This window comes from Eriocheir sinensis, chromosome 64 (assembly GCF_024679095.1).
Source record: "Eriocheir sinensis breed Jianghai 21 chromosome 64, ASM2467909v1, whole genome shotgun sequence".
NCBI lineage: Eukaryota > Metazoa > Arthropoda > Malacostraca > Decapoda > Varunidae > Eriocheir > Eriocheir sinensis.
Window position 1 is genome coordinate 3,809,832 of NC_066572.1, and position 21,974 is coordinate 3,831,805.

Genomic DNA, 21,974 nt, shown 5'->3' on the forward strand with positions numbered 1-21,974 from the left:
GGAAGAAGGGAAGAAAAAGGATATGAAGAGAATGGAAAGGAAGGGAATGGAAAGGAAAGGAAGAAGGAAGGAAGGAAGGAGAGGGAGAGAGAAAGAAAGCAAGGAAAGGAAGGAGGAGAGAAAGGAAGGAAGGAAGATAAATATGAGAAAGGAAAGGAAGGGAATGGAGGAAAAGGAAAGGAAAAGGAAAGGAAAGAAAGGAAGGGAGGAAGAGAGAATGAAAGGAATAAAGAAAGGTTGAAGGAGAAGCCTAGTGATGGGGGGACTGTATATAACAATGACTAACAAAATACAAGCTAGGGAAATAAAAACAATAAGCCCGAAGCTTGATACATAAACAACACAGCGGCCGGCCAACACATGCAACAGGTGGCCGCCAATTAGCGCTCAGGGCGGTTCAGGTAGGTCAAGGCCGGTCAGGTGTTTGTTTATCCGAATCGACCCGCTATCAGAACTATGCGAATTTTTTTTTTTTGGGGGGGGTATGACTGGGGTAGGCTTTCTTGTTAGGTCCAGGTGGTCGGATCGGGTGTGTTGTGGCGCTGGCAAGTGTTTATAGTGGCGCCATCTGTGTACTCTTCCTCGGAGGTCATTCTTGATTCAGTTTTTTTTTCTGGGGGGGGGGTATTAATGGGGTAGGCTTTCTTGTTGGGTCCTGGTGGTCGGCTCGGTTTTGTTATATGGCGCAGGGAAGTGTTTATAGTGGCGCCATCTGTGTATTCTTCCTTGGAGCTCGTTCTTGATTGTTTTTTTTTCTGGGGGGGGGTATGACTGGGGTAGGCTTTCTTGTTGGGTCCTGGTGGTCGGCTCGGTTCTGTTATATGGCGCAGGGAAGTGTTTATAGTGGCGCCATCTGTGTACTCTTCCTCGGAGCTCATTCTTGATTCACTTGGACAGAACTTCCTCCTCCTCCTCCTTTTCCTCTTCCTCCTATTCCTTTCTCTCATTCTCCCACTTCCCACTTCGGCCACTCGACGGTGACTAAAAAATCCGAGGTGGTAGCGTGGGGATTCGAACTCGCGTCGTCCATCACGTGGTAATGTAGGCCCAGCACGCTACCACTCAGCCACCGCCTACCCTTACTTTGACAGTTCTGCCTCCTCCTCCTCCTCCATCTCCTTTTCCTCTTCCTCCTATTCCTTTCTCTCATTCTTCCCCTCACTTTCCCTTTCCATTCCCTTTCCCTGGGTGGTCTTCAGGACAGCATGTGGGTAGTCTTAAGCCACTTGGCGGTGACTGAAAAATCCCAGGTGGTAGCGGCGGATTCGAACCCACATCGTCCAGTACACAGCGAAAACAGGACCAGCACGCTAACCACTCAGCCACTGCCTTCCCTTCATGGATCCTAGTGGTTGGCCCCAGCTTGTTGTGGCGCAGGCAAGTGTTTATAGTGGCGCCATCTTGCCTCGCTCATGCTGCCCCCTGGAACTTATCATTGATCCTCCTTAAGGCGCTGTTGCAGTAGCACATTTTCCGTCAATATTTTTCATCAACTTTCAGAAAATTGACAACTTCTTTTTAAGGCGCTGTAACGCCATCACATTTTCCGTCAATATTTTTCATCAACTTCCAGAAAATTGACAACTTCTTTTTAAGGCGCTGTAACGCCATCACATTTTCCGTCAATATTTTTCATCAACTTCCAGAAAATTGACAACTTCTTTTTAAGGCGCTGTAACGCCATCACATTTTCCGTCAATATTTTTCATCAACTTACGCATGTGGGTGACTGAAAAATCCCAGGTGGTAGCGTGGGGATTCGAACCCGCATCGTCCAGTACACAGCGAAAACGGAACCAGCATGCTAACCACTCAGCCACCGCCTCCCTTTGGTGAATCCTGGTGGTTGGCCCCAGCCCGTTGTGGCGCAGGCAAGTGTTTATAGTGGCGCCATCTTGCCTCGCTTATGCTGCCCCCTGGAGCTTATCTTTGATCCTATTTAGAGAGAATCTAGAGTCCGGGTTGATAGGTGGTGTTCAGGACAGCATGTGGGTAGTCTTGGGCCACTCGGCGGTGACTGAAGCAATGCCAGCTTGTTTGTCGCGGCGGGCGGGATGCGAACGTGTCTCTCCATGAACGAGGCCCCGGCACGCTGTCCACTCAGCCACCGCTCCCCATATCTAGTGTAGGCGACTATCCGGAATAGGCGATTATGCGGGATATCTATTGAATTTCAGATGCCTTTATCCGATCAAAAGAAAAAAAACAGAATATCCAGTTATCCGAATCGAAAGATTAGCCATAATATCCAGTTATCCAGAATAGGCGATTAACCGAACTATGCGATTATCCGAAATAGGCGATTAACCAAGATATTCAATTACTCAGAAAATCTATTAACTGTCGCATGCGTTTATCCGGATCCAAAGATTAACCAGAGTGGGCGACTATCTGAAATATGCGATTAACCGGGATGTTCGATTACCCGGAAAATCTGTTATATGTCACATGCGTTTATCCGGATCAAAATATTAACTACACTATGCGATTAACCAGGATATTCGCAGGCTAATCGGAAAATCTATAATGTTACATGCGATTATCCGGATCAAAAGATTAACCAGAACAGACTGTTGATATTACTTCCTCTATTATGTGACTTCTTTGCTTAACCGGACCATTCGATTATCCGGATTATGCGATTATTCAGAGCCCGCGATTAACCGAATTAGTAAACGACATTATCCGGAAAATTCGGTTAACAAGATTTTTTTTCTCGATAATTTGCAACATTAATTTTTCGACTTTTAGTTATCCGAAGATGAGAGAGAGAGAGAGAGAGAGAGAGAGAGAGAGAGAGAGAGAGAGAGAGAGAGAGAGAGAGAGAGAGAGAGAGAGAGAGAGAGAGAGAGAGAGAGAGAGAGAGAGAGAGAGAGAGCAGAACCTTCCAACCTCTCTTTTCTCTCCCTCCTTTTCTTCCTTTTCTTCATATTTTCCTCCATTTTCTTCTCTCCTTTGTTCCTTTTTTTTCTTCCCTTCCTTTTTATTTTCCTTCTTTTCCTTTCCTTTCGTTCTTTTCCTCTTATTCCTTCCTTTATTTTATTTTCCTTTCTCCTCCTTTCCTTTTCTTTCTTCCTTCCTTTCCTTCTTCTTCTTTCTTTCTTCCTTTCTTTTCTTCCTTTTCCTTTCCTTTCCTTCTTTCTTTTCCTTCCCCTCCCTTTATTTCCTTCCTCTTTCTCCCTCCCTTTCCTTCCTTCCTCTCTTCCTCCTCTCCCGTTTATCCGCATCGTCTGGTTAAACACAACACTCGATTATCCGGAACATGCGATTATCCGGAATGTTCAATTATCCGGCACATTCGCTATTCCTGAGTATGCAATTATACGGACTATTCGTTTATCCGGATTTCAGGACCATTAGTTTCAGCGTTTTTGTCTTAGAGAGAGAGAGAGAGAGAGAGAGAGAGAGAGAGAGAGAGAGAGAGAGAGAGAGAGAGAGAGAGAGAGAGAGAGAGAGAGAGAGAGAGAGAGAGAGAGAGAGAGAGAGAGAGAGAGAGAGAGAGAGAGAGAGAGAGAGAGAGAGAGAGAGAGAGAGAGAGAGAGAGAGAGAGAGAGAGAGAGAGACACACACACACACACACACACACACACTATTTTTTTTTATTGTATATTTTATTTATTTATTTGTTTATTTTAGTATAATTATCTTTTTTTTCCATTCATATTTAATCTTCTCTCCTCCTCCTCCTCCTTCTCATCTTCCTCCTCCTCCTCTTCCTCTTCCTCCTATTCCTTTCTCTCATTCTTTCCCTTCACCTTCCCTTCCCTTTCCTTTCTCCCTCCTCCTCCTCCTCCTCCTCCTCCTCCCTTCTCTTTTTCTATATACCTTTTAATCATTGTTATATAAAAGTTTGTATATAAAAGAAGAAGAAGAAGAAGAAGAAGAAGAAGAAGAAGAAGAAGAAGAAGGCACATAACATATTTTTGGCATCACATAATTTCCTCATTTTTTATTTTCTTCTTTTCATCGATGCAAAAAAAAAAGAAAAAGAAGAAGACAAGAAGATTAAAGAAGAAGAAAGACGAGAAAAATGAAGAAACAGAAGAGAAAAATAAAATAAAAAAAGAATGAAGAATGAGAAGAAGAAAAAGAAAAAAGAAAAAAGATAAAAGAAAATAGACAAGACAAATGATAATGAAGACAAAAGAAGACGACAATAAAATAATAAGAGAAAGAAGAATGAGAGGAAGAAAAATGAAGAAAAGAAGAAGAAAAGAAAACAAAAGAGTAGAGAAAGTCAGTTCTAATGTTTGTTTCTATTCACTGTCTTCTTTTTCTTCTTTTCTTCTTTGTTTTCTTCTTTGTCTTAGTGTTTGTGAAGATGATGCAACCTTCACTAAAGTCTTGTCATAATCTCAAATGCAAACAACAACAACAACAACAACAAGACATTCATTATTTTCATAGTAGTAGTAGTAGTAGTAGTAGTAGTAGTAATAGCAGTAGTAGTAGTAGTAGTAGTAGTAGTAGTAGGAGGAGGAGGAGGAGGAAACATGGAAACATGGACTAGCAGGCAGCAGAAAGCCTGTTGGCTCATTACTAGGCTGCCTGCGTTCAGTGATTCAATCAATCCGTTTGCCATAGGAGTGGCTTGCAGGGAAGGATTAAAGCACTTGTGTATCTACTCTTGGGAACGTTCAGTTCACTCCCGATGCAGCAAAGTGGCGATCAATGCGTTTCTTGAAGGAGTTGATGGTCTCTGCGCTAACCACTTCTGCAGGAAGGCTGTTCCAGTGGCGAACAACTCTATTCGAGAAATAACTCCTGCCGATGTCGGTATTGCATCGCTTTGCTTGAACTGTTTTTCCGTTGTTTCTTGTTCTCAGGTTAGTTTGTAGCGTGAAGAGTTGGGAGTGATCAACGTTGCTGAGCTTGTTCAGGTACTTAAAGACTTGTATCATGTCTCCCCGCAGGCGTCTCTTTTCCAACGTGAAGAGGTTGAGTCGCTCGAGTCGCTCTTCATAGGGCTTCGTCCTCAGTGATGGTATCATCTTCGTGGCGCGTCGCTGTACTCTCTCAAGTAATTCAATGTCTTTCCTGTAATTTGGAGACCAGAATTGCACGGCGTATTCCAGGTGGGGCCCTACCAGCGAATTATACAAGGATAACATAACTCCCGGCGTCTTGTATTCGAAGTTCCTCGCTATGAACCCAAGCATTGTATTGGCTTTCTTACAGGCGGACTTGCAGTGTTTTGTTTGTTTCAAGTCACTGCTGATGGTGACCCCGAGGTCTCTTTCCTCTTGCACAACATGTAGTGGTTCGCCACCCATGTGGTATGTGTGGTTGCTGTTTCTGGATCCGATATGCATTACTTTACATTTGGTAGTGTTGAAGGACATCTGCCATTTTTCCGACCACCGAGTGATCAGGTCCAGGTCTCTGGATAATTTCGCAGTCTGCCGTCGTGAGGGCCTTCCCACCCACCTTTGTGTCGTCGGCAAATTTTGAAAGATTGGATTTTAATCCAAGTTCTAGGTCGTTGATATATATGATGAAGAGTATGGGTCCCAGCACTGACCCCTGTGGCATTCCACTTGTGAGCGGGAGCCACTCGGAGGCCTGTCCGTTGAGTACAACTCGTTGTTTTCTTCCAGTGAGCCAGTCCTTGATCCACGCTGTCAGATTGCTGCCTAATCCCGCCGACTTGAGCTTCTTGAGGAGTCTTTCGTGTGGCACTTTGTCAAAGGCTTTTTGAAAGTCTAGATATATAACATCACTCGGGATATGATTACCCCAGTTTTCATAGATACCTTGGAAGAAGTCCAGTAAATTGGTTAAGCATGAGCGCTTATTCCTGAAACCGTGCTGAGCATCGGAAATGATGTTGTTGTCTTCAAGGAACCTAACGAGTTTGTCTCTGATGATCTTCTCGAGGATTTTTCCCGCCACTGAGGAGGAGGAGGAGGAGGAGGAGGAAGAAAGTGAAATGGAGGAAAAGGAAGAAGAGGAGAGAGAGGAAGAAATAATGAGGAAGGGAAGGGAAGAGAAGGGAAGATAAAGAAAAGAGACGGAGAGAAGTGAAAAAAAAAGGAATTGGAGGGAAAGAGAATGAGAAGAAGGGAAGAATGAAGAAGAATGAAGAGAAGAGGGGAGAAAGGGAGAAGAGGAGGGAGATAAAAGAGAAGGGAGAGAAGAGGGAGGAAAAATGAGAGAGGTGGAGAAATGAAGAAAAAAAATAGGAAGCAAATAAAAGAAAGAAGAAAATGGGAAAAATGAAGAAAAATGGAGGAAAGGGAGAGATAGGGAGATAAAGGTGAAGGGAGGGAAGGGGAAGGGGAGGAAAATGAAGAAAAATAAGAGGGAGAGGGGAAGAAAAGGAAGAAAAGAAAAAGAGGAAGAGAGGAAAAAGAGGAGGAAGAAAGGAAAATGAAAATAAAGAAAACCAAGAGGAAGAAAAGGAAGAAAAAGAAGAAAAAGAGGAAAATAGAAAAGAAGAAAAGGAGATAGGAAGAAGAAAAGAAAAGGGAGAAGAAATGAAAGGAAGAAAGGAAGAAAGGAGAGGAAGACAAACCAAGAGGTGGAGGAGGAAAAGATGAGGAGGAAAAGGAAGAGAAAAAAAAGGAGGAGGAAAAGAGGGAAAAGGAGGAGGAAAAGAAGACTGGAAATATTTAAGTGTTAAGGAACGGAGGAAGAAAATTAAGGGGAGGAAAATGTGGAGGAAAATGTGGAGGAAAAAAAGTAAAGAAATAAAGAAAATAAAAGTTAGAAAGTAAGAAAAAGAGGGATTAGCAAGATGATGATGATGATGAAGAAGAAGAAAAAGAAGATAGAAAGAGAATGATGGAGAGGAAACGTATGAAAAAGAAAAAGAAGAGGAGAAGGAGGAGGAGGAGGGGGGGGGAAGAAGAAGAGGAAGAGGAAGAAGGAAGAGAAAAGAAGAAATAGGAGGAGAAAGACAGTAGTAGAAGAAGAAGAAAAAGAAAAAGAAGAAGAAAATTAGAAGAAGAAGAGGAAGAAGAAGAAGAAGAAGAAGAAGAAGAAGAAGAAGAAAAAGAAGAAGAAGAAGAAGAAGAAAAACAAAAATTAGTCGAAGAGGTAGAGAAGAAAAAGAAGAAAAAAGAAGAAGACGAAGAAGAAGAAGAAGAAAAACAAAAATTAGTCGAAGAGGTAGAGAAGAAAAAGAAGAAAAAAGAAGAAGAAGAAGAAGAAGAAAGGAAAAAGGAAAAGAAGAAAAAGAAGACGAAGGAAAGAAAGAAAGAAGAAAAAAAGAAAATGAAAGAGAAAAAGAGGATGAAAAAGAAGAATTAAAAGAAGAAGAAGAAGAAGAAGTATATAGGAAGGAAGGAAAGAAGAGGGGGAAGAAGAAAAAGAAGACAAAGAAGAAAGAAGAAAATGGTAGCAATACAAGTCACCTCTCCTCCCGAAATTGACCTCTTTTTGACCAATCTTCTAATCCGATCCAGGGTCATAGTCTAACATTTCGGAGCCCAAGCCCACATTTGACAAGGCTTTCGCAGGCGTTTCGGGCATTTCCAGGGGTAGTTTTATGACCCTGGTTGAAGCGTGACCTTTCCTCTGTACCATGAACCTAAGAAACACACATTTGACTAGGCTTTCGTAGGCGTTTCGGGCATTTCCAGGGGTAGTTTTCTGACCCTGGTTGAAGCGTGACCCTTCCTCTGTACCCTGAATCTAAGAAACACACATTTGACAAGGCTTTCGTAGGCGTTTCGGGTATTTCCAGGGTAGTTTTATGACCCTGGTGGTAGTGTGACCCTTCCTCTGTACCATGAAGCTAAGAAACACACATTTGACAAGGCTTTCGTAGGCGTTTCGGGCATTTCCAGGGGTAGTTTTCTGACCCTGGTGGTAGTGTGACCCTTCCTCTGTACCATGAACCTAAGAAACACACATTTGACAAGGCTTTCGTAGGCGTTTCGGGCATTTCCAGTGGTAGTTTCATGACCTTGATGGTAGTGTGACCCTTCTTCGGTACCCTGAACCTAAGAAACACACATTTGACAAGGCTTTCGTAGGCGTTTTGGGCATTTCCAGGGGTAATTTCATGACCTTGGTGGTAGTGTGACCCTTCCTCTGTACCATGAAGCTAAGAAACACACATTTGACAAGGCTTTCGTAGGCGTTTCGGGCATTTCCAGGGGTAGTTTTCTGACCCTGGTGGTAGTGTGACCCTTCCTCTGTACCATGAACCTAAGAAACACACATTTGACAAGGCTTTCGTAGGCGTTTCGGGCATTTCCAGTGGTAGTTTCATGACCTTGATGGTAGTGTGACCCTTCTTCGGTACCCTGAACCTAAGAAACACACATTTGACAAGGCTTTCGCAGGCGTTTCGGGTATTTCCAGGGGTAGTTTTATGACCCTGGTGGTAGCGTGACCTTTCCTCTGTACCATGAGCCTAAGAAACATACATTTGACAAGGCTTTCGTAGGCGTTTCGGGTATTTCCAGGTGTAGTTTTAGGACCCTGGTGGTAGTGTGACCCTTCTTCTGTACCATGAACCTAAGAAACACATTTGACAAGGCTTTCGTAGGTGTTTTGGGCATTTCCAGGAGTAGTTTAATGACTTTGATGGCAGTGTGACCCTTCTTCTGTACCACGAGCCTAAGAAACACACATTTGACAAGGATGAAAGAGTGAAGATGCTGGATAAAGGATTTGGACAGTATAGGGATGAAAGAGTGAAGACACTGGTTGACTCTTGCATAAGGGGTTTGGACAGTATATGGATGAAAGAGTGAAGATGCTGGTTAACTCTTGCATAAGGGATTAGGACAGTACAGGGATGAAAGAGTGAAGATGCTGGTTAACTCTTGCATAAGGGATTTGGACAGTATAGGGATGAGAGAGTGAAGATGCTGTTTGACTCTTGCATAAGGGATTAGGACAGTACAGGGAGGAAAGAGTGAAGATGCTGGTTAACTCTTGCATAAGGGATTAGGACAGTACAGGGATGAGTAAGAGTAGAAAGTCGTGTGCAGGGGGCTGCGGGAGGGAGAGGAGGCGTGTAGCTATCAACCGCACGTCACCTTGCTTCCAAACAACTGTATCAACACTGCAACACGAGTCCAAACACGCCATGGACAGTGTAGACAAGAGGTGTTTGAGAACCCGTTTGGGGGCGCTCTAAGGAACAACGGAAGGAAACAACAGCAACAACAACAACAACACCTCTTATCAGCTGTGTGTGTGTGTGTGTGTTTTAGCTCTCACAAATGGCTATTTTAAGACAGACACGTAACGAGAACACACACACACACACACACACACACACACACACACACACACACACACACACATAAGTTAACAAACTGATACAAATAAAACAAGAAACAAACAAACAAACACACAGACATATAGATTAAAACACTTCTAAACACACACACACACACACACACACACACACACACACACACACACACACACACACACACACACACACACACACGCACACACACACACACACAGACACACACACACACACACACACACAGGCTAATCAACTAATGTCGGACGGAAACGAAAAAACACATAAAAACACACATAGGAGAGAGAGAGAGAGAGAGAGAGAGAGAGAGAGAGAGAGAGAGAGAGAGAGAGAGAGAGAGAGAGAGAGAGAGAGAGAGAGAGAGAGAGATACAGGTAAACACTCAACAGGTATGATATATATAAAAAAATTAACATCAAACTTCAACAACAACAACAAGAGAAGGAAAAAACTAGACGAAGCGGATGAGAAACAAGAAGAAGAAGAAGAGGAGGAGGAGGAGGAGGAGGAGGAGGAAGAGTTGACCATCACCTGAGAGAGAGAGAGAGCCGGTCTGACACGTCTTCTTCCTCCGCTTCCCAATAACACACTAACCTCCTCGCGCTCTCTTCCTCCTCCTCCTCCTCCTCCTCTTCTTTTTTCCTACTGATTATTATTTTTTTCCTTTTTTGCTTCGTGCTTAGTTTTTTTTTTCTTCCTCCTTCTTTCTCTGTTCTTCTTCTTCTTCTTCTTCTTCCTATTCATATTTTCTTCCTTCCTTTTATTTCGTTGTTTATTTTTACACTTCTCCTCCTCCTCCTCCTCCTCCTCCTCCTCCTCCTTCTTCTTCTTCTTCTTCTTCCTATTCATATTTTCTTCCTTCCTTTTATTTCGTTGTTTATTTTTGTACTTCCTCCTCCTCCTCCTCCTCCTCCTCCTCCTTCTTCTTCTTCTTATTCCTATTCATATTTTCTTCCTTCCATTTCTTTCTTTCATTATTTTTGCACTTCCTCCTCCTCCTCCTCCTCCTCCTTCTTCTTCTTCTTCTCCTTTCAAAAGAGCTAACTTCGTAGAAATCCGACAAAAACTAACAGAAATACAACTATCAGATGACGGCAACGTAGAGGAAGCCTGGCTAAGCCTTAAAAATCACTTACTCACTCAGCAGAACACATTCGTCCCCTTGTGCGAGAAGCGAATTAACACTAATAAAAGCCCACCGTGGTTTAATAGCGAAATTAAACAATCAGTCAATGAGAGAAAATTGTTTTACAGGTTAAAGAAAGAACAAAGCACGCCCGAAAACATTAGACTTTATAATGATGCCAGGCGACGAGTAAAAAGACTAGTAGGTCAGGCAAAGCGTAGATACGAAGAAAATATTGCAGCCAACTGTAAAAATAATCCGAAATCTTTCTTCAGTTACATAAACAACAGAAAGGCGATCAAAAGTGGTATTGGACCTTTAACAAACAGCGACGGTGCACTAGTGACTGACAGCCAACACATTGCAAACCTCTTAAACAATTACTTTTCCTCGGTGTTTAATACTAACAGTCTTCCTCTCGCTACCACCAACACCAGTACTATTGTAAATCTCGAGCATGCATTGCCTAATTTTGAAATAACAACCGATGAAGTCCTTAAAGCTCTCCATTCACTTAAAACAAATAAAAGTCCTGGACCTGACAAAGTATATCCAACTCTGCTGAAAGAAACAAAGAGCGAAATATTCTCCTCCCTCACAACCGTATTCAATATGTCCTTGCGACAAGGCATCGTCCCTTCAGATTGGAAAAAGGCTAACGTGACACCGATTTTCAAGAAAGGAGACAATAAAGTACCAGGTAATTACAGGCCCATTAGTCTAACTTCGGTTGTAGGTAAGCTACTTGAGGGCATAATTAGAGACAAAATTGTGAATTACCTTGAAAGCCACTCATTGATTGGGGACTCACAACATGGCTTCCGAAACAAAAGATCCTGCCTATCAAACCTATTAACCTTTTATAACGACCTCTTCACTGTTTATGACGTAACCAAATCACTGGACGTAGTCTATCTTGATTTCCAGAAAGCGTTTGATAAAGTCCCGCATCATAAATTACTTTACAAATTAAAGCAAATAGGTATTGACGGTCAAGTAAACCAATGGATCGCGAATTGGTTGAGCAACAGACAACAAAGAGTAGTGATCGACGGATTTAACTCAGAGTGGGCGCCTGTCACTAGTGGCGTCCTCAGGGCTCGGTCCTGGCCCAGTGCTCTTCATTATTTACATCAACGACGTGGATGTTGGACTCAATAACCGCATTAGTAAATTTGCAGACGACACAAATATTGGCAATTCGGTTCTCACTGACGAAGACAGGCAAAGCCTCCAAGAGGATTTGCACAAAATTTCAGCTTGGTCGGATAGATGGGAGATGCCCTTTAACGTAGACAAGTGCCAGGTCCTTCAAGTTGGAACGAGGAATAAGAAGTTCGAATACGAAATGCGCGGCGTTAAACTCAAAAGCGTTCAATGCGTCAAAGACTTGGGGTCAAAATCGCGTCAAACCTCAAATTCTCACAGCAATGCATCGATGCAGCAAATAAAGCGAACAGAATGTTGGGCTTCATTAAAAGAAACTTTGTATTCAAGAATAAAGATGTAATACTCCCGCTCTACAACAGTTTAGTCAGACCCCACTTGGAATATGCGATACAGTTTTGGTCTCCCCACCATGCAAAGGACATTGCTAAATTAGAAGGTGTTCAGCGTCGGGCAACGAAAATGATCCCTTCCTTGCGCAACAAATCCTACGAAGAAAGACTTTCACCCTTAACATGTTCTCTTGAGAAACGTCGCCTGAGGAAAACTGATCGAATGTTTTAAAATACTTAATGGTTTCACGAATGTAGACAGATCAACATTGTTTATGATCGATGACACTTTGCGCACGAGGAACAATGGCGTAAAACTCAGATGTAGACAAGTAAATTCAGACTGCACCAAATTTTTCTTCACCAACGTTGTAGTGCGAGAATGGAATAAGCTTCCACCGTCAGTGGTCCAGTGTAACACGATTAACTCCTTCAAAAATAAGCTCGACCGTCACTTCCTTCAACTTAATATCAACTAGAGTAGAAATGCAACGTTTTGGAGTCTTCTGATTAATGTAAAATCACTTAGGTTTAAGGACAGACCACCAAGTCTGGACCATGGGGTCTGTGTGGTCTGATTTTCTATGTAAATCTATGTAAATTCTTCTTCTTCTTCTTCTTCTTCTTCTTCTTCTTCTTACGGATTCTACTTCCTTTCTCTTCTTATTCCTGCTTTCCTCTTCCTTCTTCCTCCTCCTCCTCCTCCTCATCTTCTTTTTCTAACTTTTTTTTTTACTTTGTTTCTTTACTTTTTTCCTCCTCCTTTCTTTTTCCTCCACCTTTTCCTCCCCTTAATTTTCCTCCTCCAGTTCCTTATCCCTAATAAATTCTGCTCTTCTATTCCTCCTCTTTTTCCTCTTCTTTTTCTCCTTTTTTCCTCCTCTCCTCTTGGTTATTTTCCTCTTTTTCTTGCTTTCTATTTTCCTCATTTTCTTCCTTCATTTGCTGTTTTCTTCTTTTTTTTCTTCCTCTCCCTTTTTCTTCCTTTTCCTCTTATTTTTTTCTTTTTTTTTCCTTTCTTTTTCTTCTTTTTCCTCTTCCTCTTTTTCCTTCTCTTCCTCCTTTCTTCCTTCACTGGGTTCTTCTTCCTCCTCTTTCTTCCTCCTCCTCCTTTTCTTCTTCTTCCTCCTCCTCCTCTCCTTCTCCACCTCCTCTGAGATCTCTTCCATCTTTTGTCTTCTTTTCCCTCCTCCTCCTCCTCCTCCTCCTCCTCCTCCTCCTCCCTCAAGCTACTTTAGTGTCTCCTACTCTTACATGTCCTCTTCATTTCCTTCTCCTCCTCCTCCTCCTCCTCCTCCTCCTCCTCCTCTTCCTCCCCCCCCCTCCTCCTCCTCCTCCTCCTCCTCTTCTTCGCTTCCACTACTCTCGTCTCTTCTTACATTAAAGAGAGAGAGAGAGAGAGAGAGAGAGAGAGAGAGAGAGAGAGAGAGAGAGAGAGAGAGAGAGAGAGAGAGAGAGAGAGAGAGAGAGAGGTATTGTATTGCTACCGGTGCAAGAAAAATAATTAATAATCTCTCTCTCTCTCTCTTAACACTGATATTCCTGATAAGTATATTTGTTTGTGTAATTAATCAACATATCAAACATTGTGGACATACGTCGGGGAGCGCGTCGCCTCGCCCACCCTTCGACGTTAATTCCGGTGGGGGCGAGTCTCCCTGCAGGCCCCTACCCATCCCGAGTACCTCCCGGCAGGATCTATCGACTTGCTCAACCCAGGAGCTCCGTGGGCGTCCCCTTGGCCTCCTCCACTCAGGGCAGGGTGCCACGTGCCCGTATAGCCGGAGTTGGCGTTGACGGACTATGCAGGTAATATATGTGTGGAATCAGTCTCACGGAGTAGTCGTCGGTTTGAGACAGTCATTCCAGCGATGTTTTTTATATGTCCTGGTTATAGCTGTGTTAGGCTGTCTTGAGGGGTCTCTTGGGCGGTCCAGGGCGATAGTGGCGCGGGCGAATTTTATTTACAGTGTCTGCCGTGATGTGTGACTCCTGCCTGGTCCATGCTGCCCCCGGTGCTCCTCCTGAAGGAAGTCGCTGAAGTCAGGGTTGATTGAAGGTTTGGGCAGCATGGGGGTGACCGTCAGACACTCGGCGATTGTTGAAAGCTAAGTCTATATATACCAAGTCAAGTCACTCTGCTTCAAAACTGCGACCGGTACGCGCAGGAGGCGGTTTTGGGGCGGAGCAGCGGGATGACGTCACTTGGAGCCCCCCCCCCAAAAATACCCGCCAGTTCAGGGGTGACTAAAGTTGGGGCCGTGTGTGCACTCTGGATGTGCGTTCTCGCCTTCTTTCACAACGCGTTCAGGCAAGCCACTGACGAAAAAATATGTCTTTTTATTGTGCTATTGCGTGACTGTAATTTCAATGGTGGTGTGGGGTGTGAGGGAGGGCATATTGAAGTGATTGATTTAAATTAGTCCGCCTTTCCTCGTTTTCTCTAAATCGCTGTTTTCACATTCTCTAGTTTGGCTCCAAGCAACGTCACGCATAAACCACGCTTCTGCCGTGTCTCCTCCCACAAACCTGCGCATGACTTGACTTGGTGTATATAGACTTAGGTTGAAAGTTGTCAGCGTGAATCGATGGTACTCTAACCTAGGTCCACGGGCTTATCACGCCTGCACGCTGACCACTCGGCCACCGCCTTCTCCATGAAGTATGAGTCGGGTGAATGGCACGGCGGCCTGGCTCCCTCTATCTGCGGTGAAGCTCGTACGGGAGGAAGCTCTGCCGTACACTGTGGCGAGCGGCCTGAGTCGTTGGCGAGTACTGAGGCAGGGTGACGGATAGGGATTAGGGCGGCACAGGACGATACACACACACACACACACACACACACACACACACAAACACTATAGGTACACACAAGGCCAAGCGTCAGCGCACTACAACACACACCCAAGGCCTCGCGACAAGGTTCCTGGTTTGTTGACACTTTGCTGCATGGAGTCACGGGCCGCCCAAGGACTGCCGGCAAGCTAAGACACGCGGCCAAGGCTACGGGGGGGCGGCACGCTAAAGTATAGAACTAAGTCTATATACACCAAGTCAAGTCATACGCAGGTTTGTGGGAGGAGACACGGCAGAGGCGTGGCTTATGCGTGACGTTGCTTGGAGCCAAACTAGAGAATGTAGAAACAGGGATTTAGAGAAAACGAAGAAAGGCGGACTAATTTAAATCAATCACTTCAACATGACCCCTCTCACACCCCACACCGCCGTTTGTAGGCATTGGAATTACAGTCACGCAATAGCACAATAAAAAGACATATTTTTTTCATCAATGGCTTGCCTGAACGCGCTGTGAAAGAAGGTCAGCATGCACATCCAAAGTGCACACACGGCCGCAACTTTAGTCACCCCTGAACTGGCGGGTATTTTTTTTTTTTTTACCTTCAAGTGACGTCATCCCGCTGCTCCGCCCCCAAACCGTCTCCTGTGCGTACCGGTCACAGTTTTGAAGCAGAGTGACTTGACTTGGTATATATAGACTTAGGTATAGAAACGCCACCAAGAAAACCACAGAAGCACACGCCAGAAGCAAGATGGCGCCACTATAAAAAAAACATTCGCCTGCGCCATAACAGGATGGGGCCGACCACCACGCACCGTCAAAATAGCCTACAAGCGTCATAGACCTAACGTAAAAAAAAAGAAAAGGGAAGGGCGGACAAGTTGAAGTGAGGTTGACCTGAGCGGATGACCAAATGTTGACGTAAGTGGGTGACCTGTAGTTGACCTGTGATGACCTTGAATTACCCGACTGGATAGAACAGACTAGTGCTCTCGAACGAGGTGAGGTAGATAGATAGAGAGAGAGAGAGAGAGAGAGAGAGAGAGAGAGAGAGAGAGAGAGAGAGAGAGAGAGAGAGAGAGAGAGATCCACAATTGAATAAAGAAAGAAAAAAAATGATACGGTAAAAGTCAAAAGAAGGAAAAAAGAAAAAAAATAATGAGAAAGTAAACAAAAAAAAAAACAAATGAAAAAACAAAAAAATGAAGAAACGAGAATAAGGAAAGAAAAAAGGAACCACAGAAACAGAGGGAGAGAGAGAGAGAGAGAGAGAGAGAGAGAGAGAGAGAGAGAGAGAGAGAGAGAGAGAGAGAGAGAGAGAGAGAGAGAGAGAGAGAGATTAACCCACAACCCACCACGGTCTACGAGTTTCACTTATCAAACACGGGAAAGGATATAAATAATTAAAAAAAAAACAAAGATTATGACTGACAGTTTGTACCCATAAGCAAACGAAGGAAAACAGGAGATTGAGGTTAAGCCGCGCCTGTCACGATAAAAAGGGAGGCTGATTAAAGATAAAGGCGATAGTAAGGAGGGAAATGAATGTATCCAGTTTAAACCCATTACTTCGTGTCCTACCCGGTTCTCTTACCAACAAAACCTTATGAATGTCTCCCTTATTAAAGCCCTTCATCCATTTATAAACCTCGATCATGTCTCCACGCACCCTTCGCCTTTCTAGAGAATGCAAGTTTAACTGTTTGAGTCTTTCCTCGTATGGCAAGTTTCTCAACCCCTGAATCATCTTAGTCATCCTCCTCTGCACCGATTCTAGCATTTTGATATCCATTCTATAGTAGGGTGACCAGAACTGAACCGCATAGTCAAGATGAGGTCTAACTAATGCTAAATATAGTTTGAGGAAGACTTCGGGGCTTCTGTTGCTTACGCTCCTTGAAATAAATCCCAGTACCCTATTTGCTCGATTTCTAGCTTGAATGCATTGTGCCCTTGGACGGAGATCAGAGCTCACTAAGACCCCTAAATCCCTCTCGCGCCCAGACCTGCTTATGAGTGTCATTTAAGCAATAGTTATGTGAGGGGTTGTTCCTACCTACACTCAGAATACTGCACTTCCCTACATTGAACTCCATCTGCCATTTATCCGCCCAGTCATACAATCTGTTGAGTTCACCTTGGAGAATACTAGCGTCCTGATCCGACTCAATTACTCTACCGATCTTGGTATCATCTGCAAACTTACTGACATCACTACTAATTCCTGTATCTAAATCATTGATATAAATAATAAGCAAAAGTGGACCTAATACTGAACCTTGTGGGACCCATTTGTAAATATATATGAATTTTAGTCACGAGGAAAATAATAGAAAATAAATAATAATAAGAAGAAGACGAAGAAGAAGGAAACGAGGACGATGAAGAAGAAGAAGAGGAAGAAGAAGAAGAAAAAAAAGAAGAAAGGAGACGACGACGATGGTGATAAAGAGGAAGAAGAAAAAAAAGAAGAGGAAGAAAATGAGAGAAAAAGATAAAAAAGAAGAAAAACAGCATAACAATTCTCACTTTCACGATCATTTTCTCATTTTCATTTCTTTTTTCCCGTCGATGCAAAAAAAAAAAAATAAATAAATAAAAAAAAGAGGAAAAAAAAGAAAGAAGACAAAAGGAGAAGAAGAAAGACAAGAGAAAAAAAAGGAAGACAGAAAAAGTAAAGAAAATAGAATCGAAAAAAAAAAAATGAAAATGGCGCAGTAAAAAAAAGAAAAATAAAGAAAAATAATAAAATAATCGATAAAAACAAAAAAATAGGCATAATAAAAACACTTGTACAGCCTATAAGTACACGAATCGATACTAAATATTTCTTTTTTTTTCCTTATTTGCTATTCATTCTTCAGTTCTCAGTAGTAGTAGTAGTAGTAGTAGTGGTAGTAGTAGTAGTAATAGTAGTAGTAGTAGTAGTAATAGTAATAGTAGTAGTAGTGGTTGTAGTAGTAGTAGTAGTAGTAGTAGCGGCAAAGTCCTTATCTAACTGTTAAATTCCCTTATCTACACATCCGACATTTGAGAGACACCCTGGATCCACCTTCACCGCGGGGGAGGGCAAGGCAGAGGAGGGGGAGGGGGAGGGCAAGACAGAGGAGGGGAGGGGAGGGCAAGACAGAGGAGGGGAGGGAGGGCAAGACAGAGGAGGGGAGGGAGGGCAAGGCAGAGGAGGGGAGGGGAGGGCAAGACAGAGGAGGGAGAGGGGAGGGCAAGGCAGAGGAGGGGGAGGGAGGCAAGACAGAGGAGGGGAGGGGAGGGCAAGGCAGAGGAGGGGGAGGGGGAGGGCAAGGCAGAGGAGGGGGAGGGGGAGGGCAAGACAGAGGAGGGGGAGGGGGAGGGCAAGACAGAGGAGGGGGAGGGGGAGGGCAAGGCAGAGGAGGGGGAGGGGGAGGGCAAGACAGAGGAGGGGGAGGGGGAGGGCAAGGCAGAGGAGGGGAGGGGAGGGCAAGACAGAGGAGGGAGAGGGGAGGGCAAGACAGAGGAGGGGAGGGGAGGGCAAGGCAGAGGAGGGGAGGGGAGGGCAAGACAGAGGAGGGGAGGGGAGGGCAAGACTGAGGAGGGGGAGGGCAAGGCAGAGGAGGGGGAGGGGGAGGGCAAGGCAGAGGAGGGGGAGGAGGAGGAAGAGCAGGCAGTGGTATAGCAAAGGGGTGACTGACCTGGGCATAAAACTAACCCTCACGGTCCTAAATAAAAACTCGACACATTTATCTGGGTTCAGGAAAGACAGAGGAGATTATGGTTCTTACTCTCTGACACTTCCGCATCCCACGTTAACTCCATCCAAAGGCCGAAAAGGAGGTCAGCCGGGTTCTAATGAGTGTTTGCTTGGGGTTCATGGTACAGAGGAAGGGGCAAACTACCACCAGGGTCATAGAACTATCCATGGAAATGCCGATAACTCATAGGAAAGACTTGCCAAATATGTGTTTCTTAGGTTCATAGTACAGTGGAAGGGTCACACCAGGGTCATAAAACTACCCCTGGAAATGCTAACAACTCATAGGAAAGCCTTGCCAAATACGTGTTTCTTATGTTCATGGTACAGTGGAAGGGTCAAACTACCACCAGGGTTATGAAACTACCCCTGGAAATACCCACAACTCCTAGGAAAGACTTTTTAAATGTGTGTTTCATAAGTTCATGGTACAGAGGAAGGGTCAAACTACCACCAAGGTCATTAAACTACCCCTGGAAATACTAACAACTCCTAGGAAAGCCTTGTCAAATGCGTTTCTTAGGTTCATGGTACAGAGGAAGGGTCAAACTACCACCAGGGTCATAAAACTACCCCTGGAAATGCTCACTACTCCTAGGAAAGCCTTGTCAAATGCGTTTCTTAGGTTCATGGTACAGAGGAAAGGTCAAACTACCACCAGGGTCATAAAACTACCCCTGGAAATGCTCACTACTCCTAGGAAAGCCTTGTCAAATGTGAGTTTCTTGGGTTCATGGTACAGAGGAAGGGTCAAACTACCACCAGGGTCATAAAACTATCCCTGGAAATGCCTACAACTCCTAGGAAAGCCTTGTCAAATATGTGTGTGCTTGGGCGCCGAAGTGTTTGATATAGTTCGCTTTTTTTTCATAATTGCTTGCTCGCTAAATAAGAGAGTTTGTTATAACACATCGAACTGCCATTATAAGGTTTCAATCGTGTTTGCATCAAGTATACTCACACCTGCTCGGCTTGTTCCACTCGTTCACCAGTTCTCTATTCTTTCTTCCTATTCTTCTTTTTCTTCTCTCTTCTTCTTCTTCTTTTCCTTCTTCCTCTTCCTTTTCTTCCTCCTCTCTCTTTTTTTCGTTTTCTTTATTTAGTTTTTGTTCCTCTCCTTCTTCCTTCTTCCTTTTCTTCTTCTTCGCCTTCTATTTTTTCTTCTTCTTCTTCTTCCTCTTCTTCTTCTTTCTCCTCCTCTCTTTTTTTCTTTTTCTTCATTTAGTTTTTCTTTCCTTCTTCCTCTTCTTCTACTTCTCCTTCTATTTCTTTTTTTCTTCTTCTATTTCTTCTTCTTCACTTTCTTTTTCTTTTTTCTTAATTTTCTTCCTTTTCTTCCTTTTCTTCCTCCTCCTCCTTCTTCTTTTCCTTTTTTGTCCTTCTACTTCTCCTTCTTCCTCATTTTCTTATTCTTTCTTATTCGTTTTTCTTTCATTTCTATTCTTTATTTTCTTCTTCCTCTTCTTCTTTTTGTTCTTCTTCTTCTTCCTTCTTGAACGTGAATTTATCGAACTTAAACCCGATATTGCGAGTTCCTACATCAGTTAATACATATAATCCATCTAAATCATCCTTAATAATCCCCTAAGTCCATTTTAAATCCTCAAATACATCCCCACGCACTACTGCTTACACTAACACACGACTGAGCACTTCGACTCGACTTTGCGGGGTTTCGAAGCTTCACGAGTCGAGGAAATGAAGCAACGAAGCTCCCAGACGCCGCTTCGCTCCGCCGCCACGTCACCGAGTCTCGATGCTGCTTCGGGTTGGGCTCAAAGCGGAAGGCGAACTCACGTGGGCGGCGATCACATCAAGACGCTTAGATTCCCTTCAAGACTCGCTCGCACGGTATAGACGGCAAACGCTTAAGGATTTTTGGTTATCGTTGAGGACTCTACCACACAGGATACCCGGCAACCACTTCAGGACGCATATAGTTCCTTCAGGACTCTACCATATAGAACTAAGTCACGGTATGTTTCTTTGCCCATTCATTGATGTATATGGATTTTACGTTTTAATTTTCTATTACTATAAACTTGTACAGAAACTTCCCTTGCATTTAGAAACTTCACTTGTTTAATGATAGCCAATCCAGTCTTTCAACAGTATAGACAGTCATCAGAAATTTAACTTCAGCCCACTTCACTCTTCTTAACCCGGTAGCAGAGACGGGCCAAATTTGCGGCTTTACAGTGTACCAACGATGGGCCAAATTCCTGTTATGATATAAACCTCTCAAAATAGATGATGCATAAACTGATCACACATGCGTTGATATATATATAATGAAATGGTTTGCGTGAGTGATGATTCTGTTTGCGTGAGTGATGATTCTTTCTCATTATTTTACTTTAACCTAACCTAAGATACATGACTCCCGAAGCTACCGGGTTAATAGTAGTGATTAGCTGACTTTTATGATTGGCCTTGAGCCGTTTCCTTTCCCATACTAAAACATTGCTATTGGATTGTGTTAGCAGGCGGGGAGACCTTCATACCTTGCGACCATTGACATCTGTACTTCTGGAGGAGGCTAAACACTACTAGAGGTAAGTTTGTCTTTACGAATTCATATTTAGTCTTTACGTTTTAACTCTGCAATTTAAAACATTCCACGGAGGCTTCATTAGGGGGGATTGCTATCGGTTTATTGAGTTCGCAGGCGTGAGGGAGTTGAGATCCTGCGGCCATTGGAAACCGTACTCTTGAATGAGGCTTAACGCTTTAGGTATGTGGGTCTTTACGCATTGGTCTTTACTTTCTATCGTTAAAGCTCTGTACGTTGACTTCATGACTGTTTATCTTTGTTCTAGTTTGTCTTTACACGTTCGTTTATCTTTGTTCTAGTTTGTCTTTACACGTCCATGTTTGTTTATCTTTGTTCTAGTTTGTCTTTACATGTCCATGTTTGTTTATCTTTGTTCTAGTTTGTCTTTACACGTCCATGTTCGGTCATTACATTACTTACAATAGTCATGATTTGGTGACTGTTCTCCGCAGACCCAAGGACCGTATCTTGTGACCACTGGAAACTCTAATCTTGAATGAGGCTTAACACTTAGGGATGTGGGTCTTTACGCATTGGTATTTACTTTCTATCGTTAAAGCCTTGTACGGAGACTTCATGACGGTTTGCTATCTTTATATTCTAGGTGTTTGTATTTACGCGTTCATGTTCGGTCATTACGTTACAATAGGAGTCTGATTTGCTAACGGTTTGTTCCCCGCAGACCCAAGGACCTTATCTTGTGACTTTTTAACATTACTCGGGTCGTTTCTCTTGACCCCTTCATTGATATCGCTGCTTGTTTTATCTTGATCACTCGTTATCTTATCGTTCGCATTGACTCAATTGTTCATATCTTTCTAAACATTAAGCATTTTATAATCATTCTGTACTCTTTTCTAATCACTGTCTACACTCTTGCGTTTAAGCTATATCCTCCAGCCTCGTACAAGGTCTAAATAAATGGGAGATAAAGTGTGTGTGTGTGTGTGTCTATGTATGTGTATGCGTGTCCAATCTTTGCCAGATATTAATAGAAACTTTATTATATATTGGACTACTTTTTTTTCCTCTAACG

General features: G+C 43.4%; 1 protein-coding gene and 1 long non-coding RNA gene across 2 annotated transcripts in view; one reads left to right on the top strand and one right to left on the bottom strand.

The window, feature by feature from the left end:
- Positions 1-21,974, bottom strand: part of LOC126987308 (uncharacterized) — a 385,727-nt gene that overhangs the window by 194,168 nt on the left and 169,585 nt on the right. The window lies entirely within an intron of this gene.
- On the top strand, positions 20,190-21,646 carry LOC126987316 (uncharacterized). The gene is made up of 4 exons (XR_007740719.1): positions 20,190-20,360; positions 20,871-20,939; positions 21,053-21,118; positions 21,391-21,646. It is a non-coding gene; the product is annotated as an uncharacterized LOC126987316 (long non-coding RNA).